At 38.9% G+C, this 23,333-nt stretch overlaps 1 long non-coding RNA gene across 1 annotated transcript in view; it reads right to left on the reverse strand.

Moving 5' to 3' along the window:
* The window catches only part of LOC109502629, a 306,029-nt gene that overhangs the window by 212,427 nt on the left and 70,269 nt on the right, over positions 1-23,333 (reverse strand). The window contains exons 6-7 of the long non-coding RNA XR_002161354.3: positions 15,694-15,757; positions 5,743-5,830 (exon numbers count right to left, since the gene is read on the reverse strand). This is a non-coding gene — a long non-coding RNA (uncharacterized LOC109502629). The remainder of the gene's footprint in view (positions 1-5,742; positions 5,831-15,693; positions 15,758-23,333) is intronic.

A 23,333-nucleotide genomic window follows, 5' to 3' on the forward strand; every position in this document is an offset into this window, starting at 1 on the left:
TGATCTGACAACAGCAGCAGAAACTGGAAAGCAATTTGCCCAGTCCAATAGTGGATGATCACAAGGGGCCCAGTTTCTAAAGACTGAAAAGGACTGAAACAGTCTGGGCCACATGAGTTGTCAAAAACAAACAACCAGAATTCCCTTTCAAGAGAGAGCCCTACATTTGGCAGAAACTTCATAGAGTGAAATAAAAAATCAGCAAGAATTTGAACAATGGAGACAAATGAAAGAGAGGATCCAGATAAGTTAGAGAAGGGAAAAAGAACCAGGAAATCTCAAAAAAAGTAAGTGAATCTGTGTTTTAACACTTAAAAAAAAAACAAAAAACAAAAAACACAGAACTGGGAGCACCAAGAAATTAAGAAACCTACCTTGAGCCACATCTTTGGAAAGTTTAGGAAAATCAGTTTCACACAAATATGAGCAAAAGGAAAATATCTAAGTCAATCCCAAAACAAAATATAGAAGAAAAAGGGAGCGAAAAACAGAATAGTATCCTCTAGACAATGAAAACATGCCAGGAAGATATGGACCACAAAACAGGTCCAAACACAACCTCCTAAATGAAACTGAACTAGAAGTTAATAAAATTATATAAGATTTAAAAGAACAACATAATTCAGAATTCTAAAACTCAAAAAGAGGGTAAAAGATCTAAGGAAAAGATGAAAAATTTAAAAAGTCATTTTAGAAAAGAAGACTAAGCCAGAGGAGACGTAAGAGCAAATAAACACAATACAAAATACCTTAAGGATAATAAGTTACAGGAGAAAAGAAATAAAGGAAGTTATAAAGTAACAAATACTGAAGATAAGCAAAAAAGAGCCAACATATAGATAATCAGATTGCTTGAATATTAAAACCAAACAAGTAAACACAACAAATACAAAAGCATATATTTCATAAAAACTTTCCTGAACTAGAAGTAAAAAGATTAAAACTATACAATTTACATGAGAATAATGACCCAGAATGACCAACTGCAAGACACATTCTTATAAAACTACTAGACTTTAGAGGGGAAAAAATGACTTGAGTATCTAAGCAAAAAGAATATAACTTTTTAAGGGAAAAAGTTAAATTACAATCAAATTCTCAACAGCAACCTTTGCACCAGAAGGAAAAAAAAAAAGTATGCATGTTATTCAAGGAAAGAAAGTGCAAGCCTAGGTATTTTATCTAGTAAAACTGACTTTCAAGTATAAAATTCACACACAAGATGTTATCAACATGCAAGAATTCAGAGAACATTATTTCCATGACCCTATCCTACAGAACAATTGTATATAATCTAAAAATCTAGAAAGACATCTATATAAAGATTGTGGGTGGGCATTAAATATATACTTGCTTGTAGGATTATGACTAAATAAGAATTAAGGAGGAGAAATTAAAGTATGCCATGGCTATGTGATCTGACAACGTAGATATAACAAAACCACTTTTTTTAATGGGGGAAGATTGGGGAGAACATTTGCTGAAACAGAAATCATATTGGAGGTAGTGGTAGTATTAGTGTCATCATTCTGAAATTAATGTGTATAGAAGATGTTCTAATTTTATCATCATCTGTGCCTATGAGAATCAGTTCTTAAGAACTCAGTGTGGAAGGCAGGAGATTCAGATGTATTCTATAAGATGTCAAGTAAAAGTCGTTAAGTCTTGAATTTGAATTGAAAATATCAGAATGAATTCTGTCCCCTGAAAAGTCCTGGAAACAATGACCAACTGATAGCAATGAGTGACCCTGGTCCCAGATTGTGATCCTGAAATAACACCTCCTACTAAAAGAAATTAGAGGTACATGGAGAAACAGTGATTCTAGCTCCAGGCAGGGAATGTACTAGATAGTTGGCCCTGGAATAGCTTGCCATACTGGAGTAGGTTGAATAATGGCTCCCCAAAATATCTAGTATTTTTTACTAGTTTTTAATTTACTTTTTATATTTTTTTAAAGATTTTTTTTTATTTTAGAGAGAGAGAGAGAGAACAAGCTGGGGAGAGGGGCAGAGGGAGAGAAAGAGAAAATCTTAAGCAGGCTCCATGCTCAGTGTAGAGCCCAATGTAGGGCTCGATCCCATGACCCTGGGATCATGACCTGAGCCAAAATCAAGAGTCAGACACAACCAACTGAGCTAAGCAGTTTTTAAGTTTTTAATTTTAATTCCAATACAGTTAACATAAAGTACTATATTAACTTCAGGTGTACAATATAGTATTACTTAGTACGTATCATGATAAGTATACTTCACAGAACTAGAGAAAATAATCCTAAAATTTGTATGGAACCACAAAAGACCCTGAATAGCCAAAACAATCTTGAAAAAGGAAAACAAAGCTGGAGGTATCCCAATTCCGGATTTCAAGTTATACTACAAAACTGTAATCAAAACAGTATGGTACTAGCATAAAAATAGACACATTGATCAATGGAATAGGATAGAAACCCCTGAAACAAACTCATGACAAAAGAACATGCAATGGGAAAAAGACAGTCTCTTCAACGAATGGTGTTGGGAAACTGGACAGCGACATGTAGAAGGCATGTTTCTTACACCAAACACAAAAATAAACTCAAAACAGATCAAAGACCTAAATGTGAGACCTGAAACCATAAAAGTCCTAGAAGTCGGGATGCCTGGGTGGCTCAGTCGGTAAGTGTCTGACTTCCGCTCAGGTCATGATCTCACAGTTCATGTGTTTGAGACCCACGTCAGGCTCTGTGCTGACAGCTCAGAGCCTAGAGCCTGCTTCAGATTCTGTGTCTCCTTCTCTCTCTGCTCCTTTCCCAGTTGCCCCCTGTCTCTCTCTCAGGAGTAAATAAAATTAAAAAAAAAATTTTTTAATCCTAGAAGTAATTTCTCTGATGCTGTCTGAAGCAACATTTTTCTAGATATGTCTCCTGAAGCAAGGGAAATAAAAACAAAAATAAACTATTGGGACGACATCAAAATAAAAAGCTTTTCTATAGCAAAGGAAACAATCAACAAAAAGACAACCTATTGAATGGGAGAAGATATTTGCAAATGACATATCTAATAAAGGGTTAGTATCCAAAATATATGAAAAACATATACAACTCAACACCCAAAAAATAAATAATCCAAGGGAAAAATGGGCAGAAGGCATGAGCAGACATTTCTCCAAAGAAGACTTCCAGATGGCCAACAGACCCATGACAAGATTCTCGACATCACTCATCATCAGAGATATGCAAATCAAAACCACAATGAGATATCATGTCATACCTGTCAGAATGGCTAAAATCAAAAACACAAGAAACAAGTGTTGGCAAGGATAAAGAGAAAAAGGAACCCACTTGCATTGTTGGTGGGAATGCAAATTGGTGCAGTCACTGTGGAAAACAGTATGGAAGTTCCGCAAAAAGTTAAAAACAAAATACCTAGTCTTAATCCCTGGGACCCGTGAATGTTACCTCATGTAGCAAAAGGGACTTCACAGGTGGGATTAAGTTAAAATGTTTGAGATGGGGAGATTATCCTGGTTTATCTATGAGGGCCTTTTAAGAGGGAAATTGGATGCAGAAGAGAAAAGGCAAGGTGCAAACTGAAGCAAGATGAAATGCTGCTGGTTTTGAAGATGGCAGAAGGGGACATAAGCCATGGAATACAAGAATTCCTCTAGAAGCTGGAAAAGGCCAGAAAACATGGTTTTCCAAAAGAGCTACTGGAAGGAGAATTGCCCTGCTGACACCTTGATTTTGGTCCAGGAAAAAAATTTCAGACCTCTGACCTATGGGGTTATAAAAAAACAATCGTGTGTTGTTTTAAACCATCAAGTTTGTAGTAATTGTTATAGCAGCCTTGGAAAATTAATGCCCATACCAAATAACAAGGATGTGATCTAAGACTAGGGTCATATCAAAGGATACCAAAGACAGTTTGTAGAGGCTCTCACCAGCCACAATTAGGAAAATTTGAACTTCATAAGGAGAATAATTACAATAGATTGAAACCCATCAAAAATATTTAAATTCATTAGCTCATAATAATATTAAAAATTAATTGGATACCTTTGGAAGATGCTAGAGGGTAAAATCTTTATCTGGAAAAATGTTAAATAAATGGAAAGAATCAAATATTAAGGACCTCTTCACTGTACAACGTACATCACTAGATAACCAAATAGTAAATGAAGAGAAGCAGTATTTATAACAGTATTTCAACAGTATTTATTATGGAAAGTAAATAATAACATTGAATATTATCATTTGGCAACCTCCAATTTATTAATGGATCTAGGCATAAGGACCAGTGGCTATTACCATCAGAAAAAAGAGACAGCCAAATATTACAAGCCTCCTAGTGACAGAATTCAGCCCCTATCAAGCGGATTAAACCAGATTTCTGACCAGTTCCAGATTTCTAAGCTCTGGATCCAACTGTCAATTTGCAGGAAACACATAGATAGAAAAATGTGTTTAAATGCACCATGAGTGTGCAATCAGCAGCATCCAGACTGTGGGAAACTCTACAAGTCAAACAATTCTGGTCTTTCCACAAATGAAGTTGTAAGAAAACAGAAAAAACTGAAGATGGAATTTGTGGATTAAAAAATTTGAATGGCACATCCAATTTCTTAAAAAGTGGGCATGACTAAATTATAATGTCTGGAAAAATGTACAGTAGTGATATACTTTAAAAATTTTTTTAACATTTATTTATTTTTTGAAAGAGAAAAAGACATAGCATGAACAGAAGAGGGGCAGAGGAAAGAGAGAGTCACAGATTCCAAAGCAGGCTCCAGGCTCCAAGCTGTCAGCACAGAGCCCAATGCAGGGCTTGAACTCACGAACCGCAGGAGCATGACCTGAGCCGAAGTTGGACATTCAACCAACTGAGCTACCCAGGCACCCCAGTGATACACTGTTCTTTAAAATTCAACAAGGTGTTAATGTCAGTATAATGTCTTTTTTGTTGTTGTTGTAAAGAGGTGATCGTGACAGGGTCCAAGCATATGGGAGACACATGTTTCATTTCTTGACCTGGCATGATGGTTACAAAGGTGTCTATGCAATTCATGAATTGTATTTATTTTATGTGGTTTTCTCAGTTTTACTAGAAAATGATTTGAAAAGAAAAAAATACAAAAAGCCAGAATGAGCTACAAAGAAGCATCAGTTTTGTTATTTATAAGATTGCGTTAGAAAAATGGTTGATTCTGTTGGGTCCAGGGGAAAAAATATACAAGATGAGCTCAGAATATCTTGTCATACTAAATAGCAAGACCATTTTGGCCACTCTTCCCTACCACCTCATCACTTTTGAGTAGCAAGTAATATGTTTGAAATTCAAAATAAACAACAAAGTGGAAGGAAATATTTCCAACATATATAATATGCAAAGAATTGATAGCAATAGAATATTAAGAATTTCTAAAATTCATTAAGAAAAACACAGCCAGACCAATAGAAAAAAAAGAAATGATAAATGAAAGAATTCAGTGAATTATCTATATAATTATATAGATAGCCAATAAATACATGGAAAGATGTTTAACTTTGCCAAGTATCAGAAGACTCCAAACTAAACACAAATTAGAACAAAAATTTAAAAGATTTTAAAATTTAATCCCCAAATTTAAAAGATTGATAATATTGAGTGTTGGCAGGACTGTGAGCAAATGGGTACTGTTAGATCCAGTAGTGGAGATGCAAATTACTGTAGCCTTTTTGGAGGGTCATAAGACAGTATCTTCTAAAATTTTAAAGGTACCTACCATTTGACCACTTCAAATGAAGTATCTCTTCAAGGTGTCCATTCTTCAGCAATAGGCACAAGATGCATGTATAAAGATCACCGAAACACTGTTTGAAAAAGTGAACAATAGCAAATAACCTAAATATTCCTTAATAGGAAAATGATGAGCTATACAAGTACTTTGTGAGTATAATACAATAGATAACAAGAATGAGGCAGATCTATTTACCTATGTGGATTCCCAAAATATTTTTTATGTGAGGAAAAAAGCAAAAATCAGAAAACATTTACAATATAAAACCCCCAAAAGAATCCTACATATTTTCACATACACATATATGTACACAGAGATAACATCTGGAAGGCGACACAGCAAACCCTCAACTTCGGACAGGAAATAGGAGATGGTAGTGAAGAAGGCTTTTTGCAAAAGGAGGAGGAGGGGAGTGGAGAGGAAGTGAAAGGGGGACGTGAAGGGGAGGCAGAGGGGGAGGAGGGGGAAAGGAGGAAGGGGAGGGGGAACAGATGTAGAGAGGACAAGATGGAGCCTGGCCTAGTTCCAGCTCAGATGCCCTTCATGTCCTCTGTGGCCCTGTACTCTACGTGAACATCCACAGCCACCAGCATCCTCACTGGCGGGACAGGTCTCTGCACCCCCCCTCCCCTGACAGTATATCATGTATTTATCGTCACTAGGGTTACAGCTCCGTGAAAGCCTGAATCAGTTGTGTGTTGGTGTATACCCGCTGTCTCAGCTCACATCTTGATTTCATTCTTGTGAGAGACAGAGCAGCAGTCCTGCTAAGCCACGCCTGGGCTGCTGACCCACAGAAACCCAGAGGAAATAGATGTGTGTTGATTTAAGCCATTAAGCTTGTGGTAATATTGTTTTGCAGCATAGAAAACAAATGTGCTACTTCATCCATTAAATGCTATTCGAAAGTCAAAAGAAAAAAACGGTCTTCTTTTGCTTTTTGTTCTATACTTTTTATGTTGACTGGATTATGTATTTCTTGTATACTTAAAAGACAAACAAGAATTGCCACTTAAATGTTGCCCAGTAAACTTCAGTTTCAGGGTTCCTGGCTGGTTCAATCGGTGGAGCATGCAACAACCCTGCATCTCGGGACCGTGAGTTTGAGCCCCACATGTTGTGTAGAGTTTACTTGAAAAAAATTTTTTTAATAAACTTCAGTTTCTTTTCCTATACTTATTTGGATTTATTATTGTATTGCACTTATCATGGAGGTTTTTTCCTTTTGGCTTACACCTGGATGGGATTACATCGGGACCAAAACAAGAGACTGGTTTTTTTCTGAAATATCTGCCATATGGCAATGCCGCACCCTTAGGGCCCACGTTATTTACTGATCACAAACCAATAACCAGCCTATTCCCGGTTCCTGGCACTCATTTCTTCCAGTGGAGAAATAATGAATAAGAAATATTTGTGCACATATATCATGAACACAACACATATTTCATAAGATGAAAACAGCTATTAAGATCATCTGGTTTGATACTTTTATTTTATACAAGAGAAAACTAAAGCCCAGAGAGGCAAAATGACCTTCCCAAAATTATATATCCCAACATATTGTCATTATTTGCTTAAATGTTTAACTCCTTCCATGCAGGGAGTGTGACTTATTTGTCTTAAAATTTCAGCATGTAGCACAATGCCAAATACATGGTAATAACTCAATAAAGGTTTGAAGATACATCAACAAAAGTCTAATGAGGATAAGAGTTAACTCCATTTGTTCACCTAACAAATATTCATTGAACTCCTTCTATGAGTCAATCACTATTCTAGGCTTTGGCAAAACCCTATCAAACAAAAACTTCCAGTTTATTGGGGCTAGGGATGGGCAGATAAATCAGAAAGTAGTAAGTGTTACAGCAGGAATTTTGAAAGGGTGATGATGTCATGCACAGTGGATGAATGGCTACAGTAGGTTGCATGGTAAGGCAAGGCAAGGTAAGATTGTACAGTTCAGTGGGGGGTTTTGTTTAACCATTTATGATGCCTGGGAGAAAAATTATACCAGTCTACCTGTATAAGATCTATAGGGTTTTTCTGAAAATATGGGCCTTTTAAAAGAATTGCATTGTATCCCTACTGACTTATGTGTCCCTTCTACTCCAGAAATTTTTAAGTTTCTTATTTATCTTGTTAGGCATGGCTCCTCAAAAAAATGTTTAATTTAGTGATTTCTCTAGCCTCTGTGAAATAATTAATGATATTTAAACAAACTCTTAATTAATAACTAGCATTTATAAAGAATTTAAGATGTGTGCTTTTGTAACTCGAATAATCACTTTCTTATTTATGTCTTAATGTGTAAATTGTAATGTGTAGATAGGGTTTTTATTCCCTCTCAAAATAAATGGAACAAAACTGAGGTTGTTCTTTTTCATTTAAAAAAATTTTTTAGGGGCGCCTGGGTGGTTCAGTCGGTTAAGCGTCCAACTTCAGCTCAGGTCACGATCTCGCGGTTCGTGAGTTCGAGCCCCGCGTTGGGCTCTTGGCTGACGGCTCAGAGCCTGTTGCCTGCTTCCGATTCTGTGTCTCCCTCTCTTTCTGCCCCTCCACCATTCATGCTCTGTCTCTCTCTGTCCCAAAAATAAATAAACGTTAAAAAAATTTTTTTGGGGGGGCGCCTGGGTGGCACAGTCGGTTAAGCGTCCGACTTTAGCTCAGGTCGCGATCTCGCGGTCCGTGAGTTCGAGCCCCGCGTCGGGCTCTGTGCTGACAGCTCAGAGCCTGGAGCCTGCTTAGGATTCTGTGTCTCCCTCTCTCTCTGCCCCTCCCCCGTTCATGCTCTGTCTCTCTCTGTCCCAAAAATAAACGTTGAAAAAAAAATTAAAAAAAATTTTTTTTATTTTTTTTAAACTTTTTTAATGTTTATTTATATTTGAAAGAGAGAGACAGTCGGACATTCAACTGACTGCGCCACCCAGGCGTCCCTCATTTTTTAAATTTTTAATTAAAATATAGTTGACAAATAATATTATATTAGTATTAGGTATACAACATAATGATTTGACAATTATATACATTATGAAATGTTCACCGCAATAAGTATAGCTACCATGTGTCATCATACACAGTTATATTATTATTAACTGTATTCCCTATGCTGTACTTTTCATCCCTATGACTTATTTCATAACTGGAACTTTGTACCTCTTAATCTCCTTCATCTATTTTGCCTATCCCCACCTTCCTGCCTTCTGGCAACCACTAGTGTGTTCTTTATGTTTACAGTCTGCTGTTGCTGTTGTTTGTTTGTTCTTAATGTAACCATATTTTAAGTGCATCTGTCCCTGTTGCTTACAAGTCTCAGCTTAGGCCCAAAGCTAAAGACAGTGGGTATTAAGAGTTCATATACCAAAGCTGAGCTGCGAGACCATTTACACTGAATTCACCATCACACTGGCTCTATACCCATCAAACACCCACCCACGACCACCCTCACGTATCTATGACAGAAGATGAGGACAAGGAGACAGGGCACCAGTGCTAAGTCAAGAGGCCTCACAGGCTCCAGCATAAGCCTGCAGCAGAGCATGGGGGAGGGAGATCTTGGGAGAAACTGATCATCTCCCCCAGGAATAGGAGGTCACAGAGCTTGGCTTGCGACTGTCTCCTGAAGACATCAGCTGGCCCTGATGGAGGGTGAGGGGAGCCCTGATGGAGAAGGCACACACCCACCAATGGCAGGAAAGAGCATGATCCACAGGGAACTGGCTCCCCGAGAAGGAGGGTGCAGTGCACCACCAGAGGCTAGACCTGGAAGCAATCAGAAAGCATCAGTAAGGCAAACATCACCTGCACCGAGGAAATGCAGATGGAAGGTTCCCTACAGTAAAGCTGCCCAAGAACACACTAGAGTGCCCTGTGAGAGGAAGAAAGAATATTTAGGCAACCACTATTCAGGAACACCACCAGCTTGGCCAGTTTATACTCCAATGCCCCCTGCCCCCTCTGTGGTTCTTCCAGGGTGAGGGTGGGAAGAGGGCAAACAACTTCAAGGATAGGGATGAAGAGGTGAAAATCCCAGGAGGGGTAATCAACAGGCAAACTGTGGTCCCCATGCCCACTATGGGTTTCCAAGCCTGGGAAGTTTTTAATTGGGTAAGAGACAAAGGATTTAAACAAGAAAGAACTTTCTAACATCTGAACTTGAGACTGTCTCTAATTCCTGAAAATGCCTGGAAGTCTATGAGATCTGCCCAAGATAGCTTCCTGGAGTGGATGGAGAAGGGACATCAGACAGAAAAGGCCCAAGGACAAAGTAAAAATAAATAATGAAACAAAGTTGCTTCCTCCTGGCATCCTACCAATGAAATAGCTACATAGTAACATTTCTAGGTCCAGCACAGAAAAGCTACATTCTTTGGAATTCCTCAGGAGAAGGAACCAACAGATAGTGAGGACTGACTCTGTACCCTCAGTGTATATCCTTGTCTTTACAACCCAACAATGATAAAGTAAGGATTCATACATTCTGAATCTTGCAGATGAGGAAACTGAGACTCAGAAAGTTTATGTAAATTGCCCGAGGACACAGCCAATAATAATGATGGGTAGAACATTTGCTGAGTGGGATGTGCCAGCTCTGTGCTAAGAATTTTATATGCATTTCTCATTTAATCTTAACGGGTACCCTGTGAGGTAGGTTCTAGTGTTAGGCCTAAGACAGAAAGTCAAATTCGGGTCTTTCCTGCTTCTTCCTGCTTCACCATCCCGGGCAGCCTGGTACTCAGGAAGCCAAAGAGAAGCTCAGTGCAAGAACTCTCCTCTCACCTGCTTCAGTGTAGGTGAGGACAAGGTCTTAAAGGCACCCTCACAGCGAAAAAAGTGTGTGTTCTAAATTTAATGCCCACTTTTCCTTTCATGACAGGAGCAGGTAGTTGCAACAAAATTGCAGAATAGAGTAGATTTTACTCACTATCCATTTGTAGCCCAAAATTACTTGATTCATACCAATAGTTGCTGGGTTGTTTTAAAAATACTCATTTCCTCTATTTAAAGCTGTCAGACACAAACTCTTGGGTTGCAGCCTGATGTAAAATTAACTACCAAGCATATTTCTACTGCCAAGAATAAAAACTTAGAGCCATAAAGTGTGGATGGTTTACTGTGCTATAGTTAACTTTATAGTTAGCATTAGTTTCTTTCCTAAGGAAGAGCACAATATAAGGTCTGGGACATATCACTGAATGCCAGGCAATCACAGAGAAACATATTTCCAGAAGTCATTGAAACTGTGCTAGGTGGAAAGGAAGGATAAATAGTTATAGCACACAAGTACACAAATTACACAAGTCAAAAGGACAATGGAGCAGACAGGAAGATGATCACCCTGGTTTTCTTGAAGCAGTATAGAATGTGGTATTTGTAAATCTTAGTTATGATGGTACTGAATCTACAAAGACACCCTCAGGAATCACCTCAGCCCTTTATTTTTAGCTGCAAGGCAAGGTTACATTCTGCTCTGTTTCAGTAAAAAAATGGAATTTGCTTTCTATTTTCTAGGCTCTGCTTTAATTAAGAAACCCTACTACAGAGACTTAAGTTAATTTTTAGAAATAAATTGTATAACCAAATCCATGTCTCCTCCACCCTTTGGCTGAGCGTGTTTTCTGTAAAATGTATTCTGTAGCCAACAACTTTCATTCCTTTGCTGTATCAGGACTTGTTTTTTGGGTCCTTAGCTCATAAGACACAAAGACATACTTCTGCTGCTACGGAACTGGTCTTCAAGGAAGGCGATAAGAAAAATGGAGGATGATAAAGGCCTTAAGGTCTTTTGACAGATTTCCAAACCACTTTTTCCTTTTTGGAGTTTGCTCATGTTATTATCCTGTTTATTTTCCCCTCATGATGATTAGTTTTTAAACCATTAAAAATCATAGATCCTGTGTTCTGTTTTGGGTCCAGAAAGCAAAGGAGTACTAGAAAGGTTGCATCTGAATCCTCAGCCAGAATCATGGAAAGACACACACACACACACACACACACACACACACACACACACACACAGAGTTTGTGTACCAACATCATTGGTGAAAAAGGAAAATCTTCAAGGAAGAACACCAGACCCTCAGAGCAGATGTGGGCGAGGCTGGAGTGAGTGAAGGGAATATCACATCACGGTGGTTACAAGTCCATGATCTAAATGGCTGCCAACCCTTGCTATGATTTTCCTTTTGGAGACAGTGTGGATGGGCTTGCATTTAGGCAAAGCACCAGGCCACAGTCAGCATACCCAACCCAGTAGGGTCATGTTACACAAAAGTGTTTTTAATTGACCTGAAGGAGGTATGGGCAGACTGTCTCTCCCCAGCAGAGAATTTGGTAAAGAATGTCTACGGGCCCATCTAGCCAACCCAAAAATCCCCCCTAAACTAAAGAGCTAAAGTGACTTTCCATGATTTGGTGTGTTGAACAGTCAGTCTCAAAGCCAAAGAAAAACAGACACCAGCAAAGTGAGTAGAAGGAGAATGAGAACTGACTGAGTCATCATATAGAGAAGTTCCCTTTCTAGGGAAGTTCCAGCTGTTTTTCCTCCCAAGAGCAAGCCCTCAAAAGGAAAGGAAAAAAAAAATAGATGAGTGTACTTTGCACAGATTTGGATATTCATATTTGGAACATCTTTTGAAAGCTTCAACAAAATGGCCACAGAAACCTGAATAAACACGGGCAATTTTTAAAGTAATGACTGCTCCTTTCAAACCAATCTCAGAAGCAACAAAGAGTGTGGTACTGCAACGAACGGTTCAGCAATCCGTAAAAACAATCCCACTTACGGAAGTGGGTGATACTCGTGCATCACAAGTAACAAGGAAACATGCTCTATTTCTGAAGCCTTTATGGTGCATATGTTGGCATTTATACTGGACTACTGCCTCTTTGATCTTAAGTCACATTGCATTATCTAAATTTAGGCCTCTTTTTTCCCTTATCACATTTTTCTTATGTCACATTTGCTCTTGGGTCAACATGAATGCTGCTGCGCAGAAACACACATGCTGGTAATTGTATTTTCCTTACTATGTGTTTCTTCTCTGTTGTGGATTAATTCTTATGATCCTTGTCACAAAGCCAAGCAAATCAGATTTATGTTCATGGAAATATAACAAGAATTTTGGAAATGTTTGTAATTGATCCCACATGTTCCGTTTGCTTAGATTCATAAAGCTGCAAGGGAATTTCAAGAGATGATTTGGGGACTTTAGAGATGAAATTTTATGTATTCTGATGTCATTAACTAATTTTCCAGAAGGAAAGATTGCCTGAGCAAAGGAGTGGTTTCTCTGCTATCAGAGAGTTCTCAATGTTCCGATTGAGCCCCCTTTTGTGTAAAAGAATACATGATTTGCAGATAAAGGGATTTCTGATGTCCCCCCTTGTGAAGGTATGAGAAGTCAACTGGTAGACACCACTGAACACCTTTAAAAATTCTAGTATCTAGAGAGATTGATGACACTAGAATTCCAACCAATTAAAAGCAAAAAATATCAATGAAGCATTTAAAAGTAGTCATTATTGTTTCCTAAATGTAGTGATGCAATCTAAAATAGAGCAGACTGAGTGTGCTTTCTGCATGGTTGATCTACAAGGACTGGTCTGCTCAGTTGCTCTTCAGTCAGGAAACTGTTTTATCATTTAGCCTCCCAGACAGTGTTTGCCTTGAGGAAACTAAAAATGTTTACAGTCTTTTAGGCCAGCCCACCGCTGTTCAGGTATCCACAGTTAAACTGTTCAAACTAGGTGGTTGTTCATCTAATTTTTAAGCCCCTTCAGAAACAGGAATCTCATAACCTTCTCCTTCTAGTAAAATGCTTCCTAACTGTAAATTTACTCCTCGTGTTACTAGCAAACCCACTAGAATGAGGGTAGACTTACTTATCATGGCAGCAGACAGACTTTGTTCACTGATACAGAATTGCCAATGCAGGGTAGGTGGGAAAGAGACAGCAGCAGGAAATGAAGAAGAATATTGGGACTAGCTCATGAGCACATGGCACGCAGCAGTGGTTCTCAAAGTGTAACCTGTACCAGAATCACCTGGGGGCTCATTAAACAGCTTGCTGGACCCACCTCAGAGCTTCTAATTCAGTATGTCTGGTGTAATATAACGCCTGAAAGTTTGCATTTCTAAAAATTTCCCAGTGATGCTGATGCTGCTGGTCTAGAGACCACATTTTAAGAACAACGGGCCTACGGTATTTGTTCCTGCAAAAAGTCATAGCTTCCTGAGACACAGGAATGTGTACAATATAAAGACAGAAAAACCTTAGGAAAAAATATTTGCTTTCCTTTCTCCTAGAAACATGTTTCACATACCATAAGGATTAGATCTGCAACCATTTGTTTCCCTACTGATGGAGTTAATTGCTCCGATCCAGAAAGACCCCAAATGGTTACAGCCCAGACTGGAGTGTTATCTCCCTAGGTATTTACATTTCAGGGAGGAAGGAGCCCCAGAACTTACAGACATCTCTTGGTGGTAAAAGCCAAGACACACAGGGCATTCTGGCTCCTGGAGGGATTTTATTTATAAACCAAAGGGCTGGAGCGAGGATTCAGGCCCATTATGTTTCCAAGGAGACAGGAAGGGAGGGGAACAGCTGCCTCCTTCCCCATTAGAAGCAGAGAAAAATAATTTTCCTCGTCTCTCACCTATGAAGTGTCCAGCCACTCAAGTAGGATTATTTGGCCTTTTATCACATTGCCCAGAGATGAGTTCTGGGGCATGAGGAGCTGACACACTTTTAAAATCTCTCTCCTACCTAGAATACTTTGTGTACACATTCAGGATAAAATTAATAAAAACTAATATGAAAAACCCAACAGCATCCCAATGCTAAATGAGCTCTACTGTGATTAGGATGCCTAGCATCTCTCTCTCTTTTTTTTTTAAATGTTTATTTATTTTTGAGACAGAGAGGGACAGAGCATGAGCAGGGGAGGGTCAGAGAGAGATGGAGACACAGAATCCGGAGCAGGCTCCAGGCTCCGAGCTGTCAGCACAGAGCCCGACGCGGGGCTCGAACTCAAGGACTGTGAGATCATGACCTGAGCGAAAGTCGGAAGCCTGACTGAGCCACCCAGGCTCCCCTAGCATCTCTTGATAAGAGTCAGGAGTGCAGCCAATTGATCCTATAAAAGGAATATTAAGAAATTTTATCCAAATGATTTCTATCCAATTAATAACCCCCTATGTTACAGTTTATTGCATGTGAGGCCATTAACCAGTTTCCAATCTAACTTAACAACCTCATTCTAACATTCTCTTACTAAATTTCCTATAAATGCCCAGTTTCTCAAAATTCTCTTGCAGTCAGCTTTCCATCTTACTGGTTCCCTCATTAATTGAGGAGTTGAATAAAATCATTGATAGCTATTTAGATTTATATGAGTTCTGCTTTTAACTTTTTGGAAATTATATTTATGGGCAGGTCTAACAACCACCAGTGCAACAGAGCCTGTGGCAACTGGGCCAGCCCCTAGTCTGTGTTGCTGTTGCAACTCCACTACCACCTCATGGAAATTCTGTCCATTTTCTCGACAAACGACTCAGCTGACTTGGGCGAGCATCATCATCCCTCTTCCAACATCAGTGTGCACTCTACCCTGCTTGAAATGGGGGAAAACTTTAACCCTCACACCAGCTCTTTGGCAAAAGGTCTTCCTAGGGCTTCAGGGAACACAGTTCCAGGCACCCTTGGACAATCACATAAAATCCCATTTAAATGGTACCCTCTGGAGTTGTGCATTGCGGATGGCTGGGGATAGATCCCAGGGAGAATTGTCTTGGGAGTATTTGTATTTTATCCATACTCATTAAGCCTGTGGTTGTAAAATTTACCCACTCATCCAGAAGAAAAAGAACTATTCTAGGTCTACATCTGGGACTATACGACTAATAAAGAAAGTAGATGATAGGTTGCTTACAGGTATATAATGAGCCTCAGTCTTTTCCATTTTCTTGCTTTTATGCAGAAAGTCATCTCCTTTTCTGTATGAGAAAATACAATTAGTCATCTATTGACTCTCAAACACTGAAGAAACACAAAGGTCCACAAAGGCAGTGCAAGCTCTACCGATTCCTTTCTAGGATACTTTTGCCTCAGAAGCAAATTCTGGTTCTTCCCTCCAGCTGTATACACAGCCCGTGTACATGGTTTGCAGTGTAATGGCCCCTGGTAGGAATGATTTTGCTGAATTGCTGTTGGTGCAACACCACTGATCTACACTGAAGCCTAGATAATCAACAACCCTCAGAGATGTATCACGACACCATAGGAGAACTCTGCTGAGAATATCATTCATTACATCACACCATGTCATTTCCATTAAGGCTCCAGAAAATACCTGCCTGTCTCCAGCCTCAGTGACACTTCTGTAGCTTCAGTGCCAAAAATATATTATATAATATGTACCACTGAATCCACCCATATATTTCTTTTCTGAATAGCTTCAAAACATGAGACACAAACTTGACACCCTTGGTGGGTCTTTGTGGTTGGCATTTTTAAAAATTAATGTTATTTCTTGCTCCATTTTAATATCCATGTCTTTGTGTTGCTTTTGTCTGTTTTTCTTCAAAATTATATTATCTTGCATTCTACACCACCCTCTCCTACATACACATACATGCGTATGAGCACACACACAGTGGCAAATATCTGTAAACTTAAGATCTTTCTGAACAAGGCAGGCAGTGGAGGGAAGGAACGGTGAATTCTCTAAGGACAAGATGTAGTACTCTAGCCATCTATTAACTTAAGCCCTCATTATTACTCACACATCTTTTTCACCTATGATTCCCCACACCCTGTATTTTCCAACCTTTCTTTCCCACTTTTATCATGAGCAATAATCAGCTTATCCACCATTCAGTAAATTTTCGACAAATACAGTTCTTGATATTAGGGACTTCTTTCAGTGTCGCAAGATACTGGAATATATTGGTTAAGGAGAGTCATTTGTTTGGGGAGAAGTGGTTTTTTGAATTAGTGGTCAGTAATTTGTGTATTCATGTCTCTGTGCAGCAAGAGTAAAATTTATTACTGCAGAATATGTTTCTGATTGTGTTTTAATCTTTCACTGGCCACTAGCAGCATATGAAGTACCAGAAACACCAGCATTAGACCTAATTACAGCCCAGTGGGCATGCTGCCTAAAATGGTCATCTTCTTGCTTCTGTCTAATATAATTTTATTTGTTTGGCTTACCCTGTCAATTTAGGTTTTATGTGTCATCTCTTATCCATTATTATTTTTAAAGGCCTATACATACATCGCCAAGAAAAGAAAAATCAAATTTGCACAAAACATCTGAGTCCCAATTTTTTTATAAATTCTGAGATTTATTTCTTTAATAATGTATCAAGAGAATCTGAATAATAGCCTTTTTACAGATTTTAATGTTGCAAATTCTAGATGTTAAACTTTTAGCCTTAATTCTTATAATTTCCAGGAATTCAAGAAATTTGGAAATAACTCCTTCAGAAACATACTTTACTACTGCATGATAATTTCTTGTCTATCATGATTACTCTTAGAAGAGCTGGGACCAGGTGAAGGTTACCCTTTCCTCCAAAAGAGGCTCTGGTACTGAGTTTTACTCTTTGTGAGACTACCTAAATATTTGTTAACTGTGAAAGGAAGACACACCTTCCATCATTTCATCTCTGCTGCCCTTGAGATGCTCCAGCTCTAACCCATGCTCCCTCTCTCAGCTCTCTGTATTCTTTGGCTCATAAGCAGACAACATAAGTGGGAAGCATCATTAGCATTAAACATGCAAAAGAAGGTGGGGAAGCAGCAATCCCTCTTCCTTTATTTAGACTTCATGAAGGCTCACAAAGACAGTAACGTAGAAAGAAATTACAGGGCTCAAATGGAGAGTTGTAAAAGTTCCCACACCAGAACAGTAATGTAACAAGGGCACTATAACTCATCCTCCCTACCCCTGATCCCCAACTCATCCAAGTGCTAGGACTGGATCAAGAATTCATGCTTTTTGTTGGCTACTTCTAAAAATTCCAGATAAGTGACAGCCATTTGGGCATGCTTCCTTCCTTGCAAATCCAAAAATGAAGGGACTGAAATCTAGCACCCCCCACCCCTCCCACGGAGACATGTGAGTCACTCCAAAGCATCAGGAAAGTTTCTATTCTGGCAAAATGTCCACTCTCCCCTCCTTTCCTCATCCTCACAGCAGTTAGAAACACACTGAGAAGCTTCTGGTTATTCCTGGTGTATACAGACCACATGCATTTACCTAGCCTACCCTTCAACACCCCACTAAGATGACATGGAGGTATGAGAAAAAACCTATGCCTTGTATTAGTTTCTTGAAGCTGCTATAACAAAGTACCATAAACTTGGTGACCTAAAACAGAAGAAACTAGTTTCCTCGCAATTCTAGAGGCTAGAAATCTAAAAGCAGTATCACTGGGCAGAAATCAAGATGTCAGTAGAGCCTCTGCAGGCTCTGGAGGAAAAGCTGTTCCTTGCCTCCTCCAGCTTCTGGTGGCCATTGGCATCCCTTGCCTTATGACTGCATGACTGCATCACTTATCTCTGCCTCTGTGGCCACATTTCCTTCTCTTCTTCTGTCTGTAACAAATCTCCCTCTGTCTCCCTCTTATAAGGGTACTTGTGATTGCAACTAGGGCCCATCTGGATATCCAGGATAATATCCCATTTCAAGAGCTCTAATTCAATCACACCTGCCAAGTCTTTGCCACATAAAGGAACACTCACAGTTTCCAGAGATTAGGACATGGATGTATTTTTTATTTTCAGGTTTGTTTATTTATTTTGAGAAGATGCAGGGAGGGGCAGAGAGGGAGAGAGATGCAGGGCTCGAACCCACAAACCAGGAGATCGTGACCTGAGCCGAAATCAGGAGTCGGTTGCTCAACCGACTGAGTCACCCAGGTGCCCCAGGACATAGATGTCTTTTCAGGGAGCAATTATTCAGCCTAATAAGATACCAAGGCAGTAATCAACACAGTCCAAGAAAGCACAATATTTTAGAAGAATAAAGTAGACGGAACAGTGAGGATTGCTGTAACAGAACAGGGGAGGGGGGGGATACTAACAAAAAGTTAGGTGCTGCATCTACTTAGCATCCCTCTCCCAACCTTACAGGAGGGCACTGATTATTCTCTGGAGACATAACTGTCAGGAAGGCCTCACAGTCATGGCCATCAAGGAGAATGGAGGGGAGGAATATGGCACAGGAAGAAAACTAGGAAAAACTCAAAGTCTCCATGGTGAACTGAAGGGTTTGTAAGCCCCTTCCTCTGACTTACTCCCAAAATTCCACCATATAGCCCAAAGTCATGGAAGTGAGGGATTCTTTCCTGGAAGAAAATGAACAATTTCAGAAAAGTGCACCTACAAATAATAACATTTGGGGGCATCCCAATGAAAAGACCAGCTCCTTCCCTTAGGTCCTATAGCAGAGGTTCTTAAATTTTTTGGTCCCAGAACTTCCTTATACTTCCAAAAATTATTGAAAGCTCCAAAGAGCTCTTGTTTTACAAAGTATAGCTATCAATTTTGCCACTTTAGAAATGAAATTAGGAATTGTAAAAAATACTCATTAATTCATTTCAAAATAACAATACAAACCTCCTATATAATAACATAAATAACATATTTTTATGGAAAATAACCAATTACACAAAACAAAAAATTTTTAGTGGGAGAGTGGTATTTTTGGTAACCTCTTTAATGTCTCCCAAAATACATGTGGGTTCTCATATCTACTTCTGCATTTAATTTGTTGCAACATATTGTTTTGGTTGAAGTAGATGAAGAAAATGCAGCTTCACACTAATACATAGCTGGCAAAGGGAAAATAATTTTAATAGCCTTTTCAATTAATTATGGACTGGGACTATACCACAACTTGAAAAGCTAAAGTTTCCTAAAGGTTAACTGCAAGGCAGAATCTGAAACCATATCCTCGAACTTTTTGTACTCTGTTACACTGAAGTCCATTGGTCTATTCTGCACTTTGAAAGTATCTTTTAGCCATGCACGATTTGGTAACACCATGCTTCTATCATTTCAAAAATCTTTACTCACTGAGTTATACAAATTTCCCAAATGTTGACACATTTCATTAGATGATATCAAAAGAAATCACATTTATGATATTACCACTGATCTCATCAGAAGATTCTGTAACTAGTGGTAAGCTGTCAAGTTCCCAGTGGCCAATACAAGTTTTCCAAATTTCTGATTTTTCTTGAAAGCCTGAATTTTATCATTGGCAATAAATATTGTCAGTTGTTCTCCTTAAGTGACAGGCTCACTTTGTGTTAAAAAACTGTCTGCCAAATACCCAAGTCCGACTAACCATAGTTTGTCAGTCATTCTTTCAAGTAAAAATGGTTATGGATCCATGGGGGAAAAAAATGGCGACTTCAATTCTCACCTGAAACAATTGCACTAATGCTTTTTCTTCAAATAGCCATTGTACTACAGTATTTGGCACAAGTGCTGTTAGGCATACTTGCCATTTTCTCACATAAAATATTATGAGATGTGTACTTAATCTATAAGTTTTACTGTTTCACTAAGGTCAATCTTGAGTGAAACCAGCGTATTTTTACAACAGCATGTGGTGGTAAAGAATACTGGTATAGCTTGGTGCCATTTCCTTTGTTCATGGCAAAGGTTTCAGCAGTTTTATCCATCAGTGTTTTGCACCACCAATGAAAAGGCAAATGAGACCTGGTATTAATATGAAAATACTTTTGACCTCGTGAACTCCTGACAAGTTTCTCTGAGACCTCAGTGTCCTTAAACACTGAGGTTTGAAAACCACTGCCCTACAATGAAATGAACAAACCTGCTCTTCATTGTGCATTTTAATGCTTATGTAAAATTATGAAGAGTTAATTAAGAATCATGTTCATGATGGACTTCTCCAAAACCACTCAGGCTCAGTGATTCACTAGAAAAACTCACAGGACTAGTAAAGCTGTTATACTCCCGGTTATATTAATAAAAGGATACAGATTAGAATCAGTAAAAGGAAAATGTATATGGGGTAAAGTCCAAGAAAAGCCAGGCACAACCTTCCAGGTTTCCCCTTTCAGTGGAATCATATAAGAATGCACTTAATCCAGGGTACCTGGGTGGCTCAGTTGGTTGAGCGGCTGACTTCAGCTCAGGTCATGGTCTCGTGGTTCATGGGTTCGAGCCCCGTATTTGGCTCTCTGCTGTCAGTGAAGAACCTGCTTCAGATCCTCTGGCTCCCTCTCTCTGCCCCTCCCTGTGCTGTCTCTCTCTCTCAAAAATAAATAAACATTTAAAAAATTTTTAAAAAAAGAATGCATATAATCCTCCCAGCAATAATATGTGACACATGCAAAGTGTTGTCAAATGGGGAAGCTCACCTGAGCCTTTGGTGTCCAGGGTTTTCATTTGAGGTCAGTCATGTAGACAAGTAGTACCTGTATGACTGACCTCAGCTACTCAGACTTCAGGCTCCTTCCTCCAGAGCAAAACCAGGAATGCATCATGAATCACTTTGTTAGCATAAACTGTTGGATTGCACTGGTACAGTGTGGTCTGAGGCCTCAAACATACAAAATCAATCTTATATTCGAAGGGCTCAGAATTTATCTTCCAGGAGCCAACCAAGAATCAGTCTTGAAGACAGGCCTTTGTTTGAGATTGGCTGGTTTTAATGCAGTCCTGCTAAGTTAACCCTTTCCTGCTCAACCTGCCTCCAACATGAAAGAAAAAGATAAAGACCAAGAGCTGAAAGAAACATAGAAGGGACAGAAATGAAGCAAAAGACAAAAAAAAAAAAAAAAAAGATATTGCTACACAATGATCAGAGGATAGGAAAGAGCTCTTAAAAACTAATCATCATAAAACATCCAAAATAAAGAAATCAATCAAATGGTCGAAAGTTAAAATAGAAGACATCATTGGGGCGCCTGGGTGGCTCAGTCGGTTAAACGTCCGACTTCAGCTCAGGTCATGATCTCGCGGTCCATGAGTTCGAGCCCTGCATCAGGCTCTGGGCTGATGGCTCAGAGCCTGGAGCCTGCTTCTGATTCTGTGTCTCCCTCTCTCGCTGCCCCTCCCTCGTTCATGCTCTGTCTCTCTCTGTCTCAAAAATAAATAAACGTTAAAAAAATTAAAAAAAAATGAAATAGAAGACATCATTGAGAAAGTAGAGCAAAAAACTAGAGTCAGAAAATATTAAAAGAAGGGTTAAAAAAAGTCCTCTAGAATTGATCTATGGTGGCCAATGAATGACAGGAGTACTAAAATGAAAGAGCAGGGAGGAATAGGTTAAAGAAGTAACACATTTCCCCAAAACTGAAAAACAAGAGTCTCCAGTGTGAAAGAGTCAACCAAGTGACAACAGCAATGAAAGGATATGCATCGTTTCAAAATTTCAGAATGCCAGAGATAGTGAGAAGATCCTGAAAGTTTCTAGAGAGAGAATGCCTGTCAATACAAAAGAATAAAAATGAGAATGGCACCAAACCTCACAATAACAATACTAAATGCTGAAATACAGTGGAGTGATGCTTCAAGATCTAAGGGAAAATATTTTTTCTACTTAAAATTCTTTTCCAAGCCAAAATATCAATCAAGTGTGAAGATAAAATAGTTTTGACACAAAAGGGGTTTTTAAATGAACATCTTATGCACTCTTTTGAAGGATATGCTTCAGCAAACAAGAGAGTCAGTCAACAAAGAGAAATTCATGCATTCCAGGCTCCAACAAAGTGGCTCGAACAAAGGAGACAAAGAAAAGTCCAGTAGGATCATATGCATCACTCTGTCTTCCAGAACACACAACCTCTGGTGGGCAGTACCAGTCTACACAGGTTGGTCATATAACGTCCTTTAACTCTCAAAAATATCCAGATTTGACGATAAATTACGTGGTCATTTTAATTATAAGTCATTGTATTATCAAACAGCTTAGCTAAATTATTCTGTGGTAACAAATGACCCTGAAATCTGAGTTGTTGACAAGAAGATGAATGGGTTTATTTCCCACTCATGTTCACCACGGGTGTCTCTTCTTTTTGCCTTCATTACAAAGGTCAAGGCTGAAATAAAAGATCCTTGTTAAGAGATGCCAATTTTGAAGCAGAAGGAAAAAATGATGGCAGAACCACAATATGGCTCCTAAAGCCCCTGCTTAGAAGTGGCACATATCACTTTCACTCACATCTTATTGGCCAAAGCAAGTTACATAGCCAAATCTTATCACTGAGTTTAGAATTAAAAACCACCCATAGTGTGGGTTCCAGTAAGGAGAGAATCCGTTGGGGTTGGTGGAAGTAAATTATTTTTTAAAATAATTTACTTTACCACAGGTATTTAGAATTACTTAGTTTTAAAACTCTGTACATGTTTCACTTTAATCTAAATAAAAATTTATTTTAAAGTAGTAATTCATGAAAAACCTTAATTCTTGTCCAGGGAGCAGTCACTTGGATAGCTGTGCATTAAATCCTGGCATTATTCGTCAATACAGAACTAATGTTGTTTCATGGAAGTTATAAGTAATATCAGAGCTCTCCAAGTGAG

This window comes from Felis catus, chromosome A1 (genome assembly GCF_018350175.1).
Source record: "Felis catus isolate Fca126 chromosome A1, F.catus_Fca126_mat1.0, whole genome shotgun sequence".
Lineage (NCBI taxonomy): Eukaryota > Metazoa > Chordata > Mammalia > Carnivora > Felidae > Felis > Felis catus.